We start from the raw sequence: 8666 nt of genomic DNA on the forward strand, positions 1-8666 counted from the left end.
AGATCCTTGAATCCATCACAACCAGGAAAAGTAGCCCATATGGCTTGAACACAAGAATTCTGAAAATGGCTGAAAACGAAACCCAAAAGATGCTCAATGTATCCCCCTGAAGTTTGTGCCCAACAACATCAAAAGAGTACCGAAAATAAAATCCAATGCACTTAAAAAGTAGGTAAGAGCCCACAAATTAGTGCAAATACTCTGTGAGGAATACTGTAAGATCCCACAAATCAGTGCAAATACTTTGTGAGGAAGACCCTTGAATCAGGCCTATAACAAATAATTCCATAAACAAAACCCAAATCAATCTAGCAATAATCAACTTTGACGTGTATAAATACTAATTTCACAAGGTAGTAAGATTGACTTGTAGTCAAACTAGCAATGATCCTTCTCAACCTTGGGATCAGAAATTCTAGAAACAGTTGTAGACTTGTTGTTTAAAAGCTCTAGGGTTCAGAAATTAAAATAAAACTTTTTAACTTCTAAGATGCTGAAATTGTTTGAATTTTATAGCTTCTCTAATGTGATCAAGGGTAATAATCAAAATCAAAATTCTCCATCTTTTGCCTAAAGAGATGCTCAAACACCAAACACCGAATTTTCTTAATGTGATTAGGGTGATAATCAAGAGACGCTTTGTAAATAGGGCACTAATTCTCTTTAATGGTAACATCCTTGCTCATCGACGTTTCGAACCAGTGACGGTGGTTCATCTTCAAGATGTGAAAATATTGAAAGACTGGTCTTATTTTTCCAATAATTGATTATTTAATTCATGAATGTGGTGTAATGTTTCCTCCTATTATGGACTTAAATGGTTTATATAAAATTTGAGGAGATTCACTTAATCGGTCTTTTGCTTATCATGAAATATCTGAAGATCATTGCCAGAAATGTAGGTATTCTATTTCATGCCAATCCATTTGTTATAAGTGAATTGGAATCCAGTTATCATTGCAAAAGTCTTACAACAACATTTCACTGATAAGCAAATCTTGGAATGCACATCTTTAATTAATAAATAACAAGATGTCCTTTTTGAACACAACTTCCAACTTTTACTATTTCATTAATGAACAAGGACACTGCTCAGTAGCAAGTCCCTACTTGCAGATTATGCATGACTTCTTTAGGGATATAAATATAAACAATAAAGACACAAAAAGAAACAAAAAATCCCAATACAAACTCAATAAAACAAATGACAGAAAAGATAAAGAACAACATTGCCATGCTATAACCTTTCAATTCTCTGCTCTGTTGTATTATCCAAGACAAATTGAAGTAAGATGATACTTGATAATTCTTTTCTAAATACTATTAGAAGAGAAATATAACCTACCATGTTTGGAAGGATCTAAACCACACACATAATGTGTATTTGATTGAACAAAAAAATCATAAAAACTATTGTAAATGTTTAATATAAAATGAAACAAGACTTTTCGATCATATATTAGATCATATTTATCTAATCTCTAACATTTTCATTTTTTTAGAACAAAAACAAATTCACATTTAAGTTATTAATTGTTGAAATGATTACATATAAGTGTGCAAAGTTGGGAGCTTGAATTCTTGTAGGGGTTACAAACATCCCGGCTGTATTGTACGCGTTTTTGAAAGTGACTGGTATATTCAAATTGTTGCAAACCAACACTTATGAAAGATTTCCGTAGATTTACATGAAAAACACCTCAACTATATCTGATGAGTGTGCCTACATACAGAAATGATATGACTTGCTTCACCTCAACACTTTTGAAATCTGTGAGTCATCCGATTGCTGAAATTTATCTTTCATGGTTCCTTCTAATGATTGTCCATTTGATAAAGAAGTGGGTGCTGCTATATCAAAGGAAGATGTTGGATTCCAAATGGTAAAAATCTCCTAAAAAGGGAGGGAATTTTCCTTTCCATTCTTCAATTCAAACCATTTTCCTTGTGGCAGGGTCTCCCCATCAAGAATTTAATTGATGTTTGAGTGAGTGAATCAGGTGCTCTTATGCTAGTAAATTGAACTGCCTTGGTGTGGTGTGCCCAGTGTGGGGGAACTTTGTGCACCATCCCATTCTCATCGTCTAAGGACATTCAACCAACCATATGATGGTGTAGTTCTGCACCATTCCATGAAGGGATCTGCATTTCTTATTCTTTTTAATCAGTGCCATGAAAGGGTTGCCTCAAAAACCTAGTTAGGGAAAGATGTAGCTAGGGCACTCGTTGCAAAACAAGAACTACGCAAGAAAGAAACTTGTTCATAATTTGGATTTTGGGTCTAGATTATTCCATCAACATTGAAAAGGATTTCCTGATTTCCTTTAGGAGACCAGGGCCCAAAAACCACTTTCACATAAATGCTTGCAAAGTTGGAAAAGTGTTTGGAAATGTACTTCAAGGATTAAGAAAGATATTCTAAGGCACCCAATAATTGCATGGATGGAATCCTTATTCTAAGAATAATGAGGGAGATTGTTATTCCTTACCCAAATTGGAAAAGAGGGCGAGGCCTCTGAGAAGGGATCAAATGTTAGGTTGCAAGGTTAGAACCAGGTCCATCTGCACTGCCAAATTTAGTGGTAACCAAAAGATCTGATAGTTTCATTGTATATTTTGGGCATTAATGCCTCAGAATAAGGAAGACATCAAGAAATTTAGCATCAAATGACAGTTGCATTCACCACAACTCGATTCTAAATAAATCCAAACAAACACTTCGATACAAATAAATCTTCTAAAACCACTGCCATCTCTAGCCCACTTACAACTAAAGAAATCAAAGTCAACATTATCAATGTCTTGGAGGTCGGCTATGGTGTTGTATGTTTTCCAAAAACCATAGAATATGAGAAAAATAGAATGAAGGAAAGCTTCATTGCATGGATGTTCATAGTCAATACATCGATTTCTCAGCATTCCTGGACCTATTTGCATGTAATTACAAATCATATAATGTCTCAAAATCTAATGAGACAGGAGAAGCCGATGTAAACTATGCAAGGTTTGTTATCTAGATGCTGCATGTCAGAGTCTCAACTATAGCCAAGAAATAATTAACCTCTAATCAACCTTGTTTAGTGGGCATACTCTAGTCATGTCCAAGATATTCAAGAATTGACAGGAATGTTGATGGGCAAACTAGGTGGCTTACTAAATGGACATTCAGTTCCTAGTTCTACTTTTCATTGAATGCCTAAATATAAACAATAAAGACACAAAAAAACAAAAAAATCCCAATACAAAATTAATAAAACAAATGATAGAAAAGATCAAGAACAACATGGCCATGCTATAACCTTTCAATTCTCTGCTCTGTTGTATTATCCAAGATGCATCTCGCTAAATGCGGTCAGCACCCCAAGCCAACAATTCTCGCACAGAATCCAAGCAGCCTACTCGAGTAGCAAGGTGCAGAGAGCAGAGGCGCGCTCCCTGGTCGTCTGTAATGGAAAAAACATACAAACAAGGGTGGGTTTGATTAAATCTTGAGTCGGAAGAAGCTTTTCCTATTCAGTCACAAACAACAAAAATACAAAGTTGACAGAATTTCCTTTCAAGTTCTGATAGAGCACATGCTGTTCAGGAAAGAAAGATCCATTTGGCACAAATTTTCAAGAAAAAACCCCAATTTTCACGAAAAAGGCACACATGTTATTAAAATGAAGAGCAATATTTCAGATGTGACAACTATATTTTCGAGGATACAAAGAAACTAATTACAAAACTGGGTGTCTCTATCTCTTACCCATGGCTCTATCTCTTACCCATGAGCTCCAGTGGTTGCACAAACTAAAGCCCCATTTCTCAACAATGACTGAACAACCCCTACATGTTTCATTTGGGCCGCAAGGTGTAATGAAGTGGCTCCAACCCCATCTCTTGCATTTACAAACCCGGAAAATCCCCAAGAGTCTGCAACGGGAGTAGACTAGGCAGCTGAGAGAATGGCTTCCAAGAAATTAGTGTGCGCATCGTTTGCTGCATAGTGCAAGCAAGTTCTCTGATGCAATGAGTCAAACAACAGTATATTTGCACCAGCTTGCAGAAGCCTCTGAATGCAGGAAACCTTCCCATACATGGAGACCATCATGAGAGGAGTATGTTTGTTGCGACTCAGGGCATGAGGATGCAACAATTCTCGCACAAATTCCAAAGCCTCCTCGAGCAGCAAGGTGCAGTGGCATGCTCCTTGGTCGTCTGTAAGGGAAAAAAACATACAAACAAGAGTGGATTTGTGTAAGGGAAAAAACATACAAACAAGGGTGGATTTGTTTAAATCTTGGGCAGTGTGAATCTTGCCTATTCAGTCACAAACAACAAAAATACAAAGTTAACAGAATTTCCTTTCAAGAGAGGAGCCTCCACCCTTGCTGGAATGCAAAGAAGAAGGCATTTCCATTGGAGACACTGCAACTCAGAGCCTAACCTATTTATTACAAAATCTTGCCTACTGAATCCCCCAATACCTTGAGCCCCTGATCAACACCTCTCAGACATTTGAATCCTGAAGAATCTAACTCTAGAGTCTCAAATAACTTACCAGACAACCCTGATAAAGTTTCGTTTCGCCTTGCTGGTAGAATCTCGGTCCGTGGAATACCATGGTGAAAGTGTAGAATATCAGTCCGTCGAATACCATGGTGGAGGTGTTGATTCCTCGAATGAGACTACCCGCGTACCAAACCCTCTCACGCCACAGTAAGGAAAATAAAAAGATGAAGACATTACCTGCGTACCAAACCATCTCAAGCTGCAATAAGCAAAAGAAAAAGATTAAGTTTTGATAGTTATTGTTTCAGTTATAACGAGAATTTTTTTTATTAATGGTGGAAAATATTTTAATCGTCTAACATCAAATCAAATGGATTATAATAAGACACGTAAAACAAGAGGGGAGTTGATTTCAGAGGGGAACGCCTTACGACGTAACAAGTCAAACTTTAACATCAATGTCTCATAACATAAAGCTTGGTGAAAAATAATATAATGTTTAAATTCATCTCCCTTGGCTTCTCATAATTTTCATCTACAACGCTTTCAAATAAAATAGTCTTTCTTAGTTTCATATCATGTTATACATCAATTATATTTCTTCTAAACTATATTACATCAAGTTTTTATACATATCATAACTTTCAGTAAATAGATTATTTAAATAGAAAACATTTATTGGATCATGTTTTGATACATATCATAATGTTCAGTAATAGGTCATTTGAAGTTATATGTCATTGGTAATCAATAAAAGAATATGAGTGGTATTATTTGTAAATCAATTCAAAATACTAAAATTATAAATGTTTTTTTGAAGTTATATGTTATTGGTAATCAATAGAAGAATATGGGTGGAATTCTTTGCAAATCAATTCCAAACACTAAAATTTCAGAAGTGGGAGTTGGTGATGGACTTGTATTTATATTATTTGTATTAGATATCATTTTTGGGATTCAACTGCGTTAAGTAAGTCATTCATCTATGACCATTTCCATGAGAGGTAGTCGTAACTGACTAATTTCTCATGATTTTTGAATAGTCCACTTAACACTCCTTGCATCAGGTGATGCTCACAGGGGTGAAGAAGTGGGATTGAAACTAGTGAAATGAATCACATAGCATCAATCATCACTTTCGGGGCTTGCACCCAGTAACCAGGACTTCTCAAGAGGTCACCCATCCCAGATCGCCTTTAGCTCAAGCATGCTTAATTGTGGAGTTTTTCCAACAATTAAGCCCACTTAGCTTGCTACCCCATTTGCAAAACCTTAGAAAGTATTGTGCCTCATGAACCATTCAAGTAGAGTTCCCTTCACTCTTTTTGAATTAAGTATTGGGAGTTTTCGCAGTACATTATATTAGATATAATTTTTGGGATTCAACTGCGTTAAGTAAGTCATTCATCTATGACCATTTCCATGAGAGGTAGTCATAATTGACTAATTTCTCATGATTTTTGAATAGTCCACTTAGCACTCATTGCATCGGGTGATGCTCACAAGGGTGAAGAAGTGGGATTGAACCTAGTGAAATGAATCACATATCGTCAACCATCACTTTCAGGGCTTGCACCAAGTAACCAAGACTTCCTGAGAGGTCACCCATCCCAGATCGCCTCTGGCTCAAGCACTCTTAACTGTGGAGTTTTCCCCACAATCAATCCCACTTAGCTTGCTACCCCATTTCCAAAAGCTTAGCAAGTATTGTGCCTCATGAACCATTCAAGTAGAGTTCCGTTCACTCTTTTTGAATTAAGTATTGGGGTTTTCGCAGTGCATTATATTAGATATCATTTTGGGATTCAACTGCGTTAAGTAAGTCATTCATCTATGAGCATTTCCATGAGAGGTAGTCGTAACTAACTAATTTCTCATTATTTTTGAATAGTCCACTTAGCACTCATTGCATCGGGTGATGCTCACAGGAGTGAAGAAGTGGGATTGAAACTGGTGAAATAAGTCACATAACGTCAATCATCACTTCCGAGGCTTGCACATGGTAACCAAGACTTCCTAGGAGGTCACCCATCCCAGATCGCCTCTGGCTCAAGCGCTCTTAACTGTGGAGTTTTCCCCACAATCAAGCCCACTTAGCTTGCTACCCCATTTGCAAAACCTTAGCAAGTATTGTGCCTCATGAACCATTCAAGTAGAGTTCCCTTCACTCTTTTTGAATTAAGTATTGGGGTTTTCACAGTGCATTATATTAGATATCATTTTTGGGATTCAACTGCGTTAAGTAAGTCATTCATCTATGACCATTTCCATGAGAGGTAGTCGTAATTGACTAATTTCTCATGATTTTTTAATAGTCCACTTAGCACTCATAGTCTAGAGCCTGTTCCAATCAGTATATATCTCCCTTCTGTAACGGCATTTCCCACCAATGCATGAATACCACGAATTTGAGTCTCTAACTCGGGGGATAATATCTGTATTGTTCCACTGTCTTGTATTTTATAGCTCATCCGATACCACCCCGGAAACACTGTTGCGCTCGCTTCCGCATTCCTGATCCAGAAGGGCTCTAGGAACAGAGGATCCCCGCTACAGTACAGTTCTCAAATTACTCTTTTGTCACATAATTAAACGCCTTAAATTTCATAAATCAGAGCTGCAAAATTGAATTCCTTTGTTAAATCAGAACGATTGAAGCTCACCTGTCGACATTTGCTGCGCAATCAGCAACCATTTGGGAACAATCGGGTCCTGTGTAGCAGTCGTTACATTCGCAGTTAAATGTTTTTCCCCCATCATCTGCCCCAATATTTACCGTATCGACGAAGACATATCCATGACCAGAACAATCATACGCTGCCGTTGCCTCTGTTTCCTCTGCGGCGTGCCTACTCCATGTCAGCACCTGCGAATTATTATCACTCACGCCCTCTTCAATTCCTGCATCTCGATGATTTACTTGGTGTGAGGACCAATAGATCGGGAATGTCCAAAACATGATAGAAAGTAGCAGGTTCAACAAAAGAGACGAGACCAACAAAACATTCTTTAGTTCAAATTTTGCTCACCAATTGCAATGTCTGTTGATATGATGTTCAGCAAGCAAGAATTTCTTTTGTTGGTGATCCATATTGAGTATTTCAGTCCCATGAATGATGGATGAAAGAACTGTTCTAGCTCGAGATTCCTTCTACCTAGATTTGGAAGTTCTCTATGTAGAGATTCCTTGGCCCTAGAGATGGAGGGGCAGCTAGGGTAGTAATTAAGAATGGAGTGAAATCTTTTCACCACTACATATGACAAAACAAGTTCATGGTGCTCATTGGCCCATCCAATTCATTAGGTAAAGGTGGGATCGTGGTCCTGTCAAATCAATAATGGAATCTTTTTACTTTCATTCTATGATTTGACATCCTCACCCCTCCATCCGGGAAGTAAAAATTTCCCAGCAAACATTAGCCACTAGTTACGGAGTCATCTACAGAGGTCTATGAATTGTTGGGATGGTTAAAAGTGGTTTCCGTTAAAAAAATTCAAAATATCTGATAGTAGAAGCTTTTGATTTATGTTTTTGATAGTGGAAATAGATTTAGTATTATCAAAAAAATTTGGAGCACCCAAAATTTTGAAGTTTAACAACTGTAATCTGGATTTACAAAAATTTCTGCCAAATTTTATCAAAATCTTACTAAAATTTTCAGAACAAATTTACAAATTAATTAGACTAAGGCATTAAGGTCTCCTCCTCCCTGTAAAAAGCAAACATGAGCCAGTAGCTGTGGAATTCCAAATCCCCTCCATTGCTCTATAAAATGAAATTAGTTCCAAATCTCCTCCTTTAATTTTTTTTTTTTTTCATGTTTATCATTTTAAGGTGTACTTGTCTTTCTTTTTTGGGCGGTTTTATCATTAATTAAAATTTGTACACCTTTCTGAATGAATGTTTGATGAATTGTAATAATTCTTTATTTTATAAATTTAGTGTTTTAAGTTTTATAGTATTTAAATCTATTATGTTACTGCAAATTTATAATTATTCAATTTATTTTATTATTATATAGGGGAGGGATGCCATTAGGCGAACATCTCGAGGTCGACCACCCACAACGCCACATTGGCATACCTATTTTTTGTATGACACCTATCCCATGCATGAAATGACATGTTGGCTACTTATTAATATCGGTTCAGCAGGTCATGGCGGGGTTTAG

General features: G+C 36.8%; 1 pseudogene across 1 annotated transcript; it reads right to left on the reverse strand.

Annotated features, from left to right (window-relative positions):
• Positions 1-6821: 6821 nt before the first annotated feature.
• On the reverse strand, positions 6822-7492 carry LOC149249574 (tryptophan aminotransferase-related protein 3 pseudogene; annotated as a pseudogene). Its single transcript, XR_016265434.1, has 2 exons — positions 7158-7492; positions 6822-7044 (listed from the first exon to the last, which is right to left on the reverse strand). The product of XR_016265434.1 is annotated as a tryptophan aminotransferase-related protein 3 pseudogene (transcript).
• Positions 7493-8666: the final 1174 nt, after the last annotated feature.

The sequence above is a fragment of the Pinus tabuliformis genome, chromosome 7 (assembly GCF_031772625.1).
Source record: "Pinus tabuliformis cultivar Carrire ecotype Pingquan chromosome 7, CPIR1, whole genome shotgun sequence".
In the NCBI taxonomy this organism is placed as follows: domain Eukaryota; kingdom Viridiplantae; phylum Streptophyta; class Pinopsida; order Pinales; family Pinaceae; genus Pinus; species Pinus tabuliformis.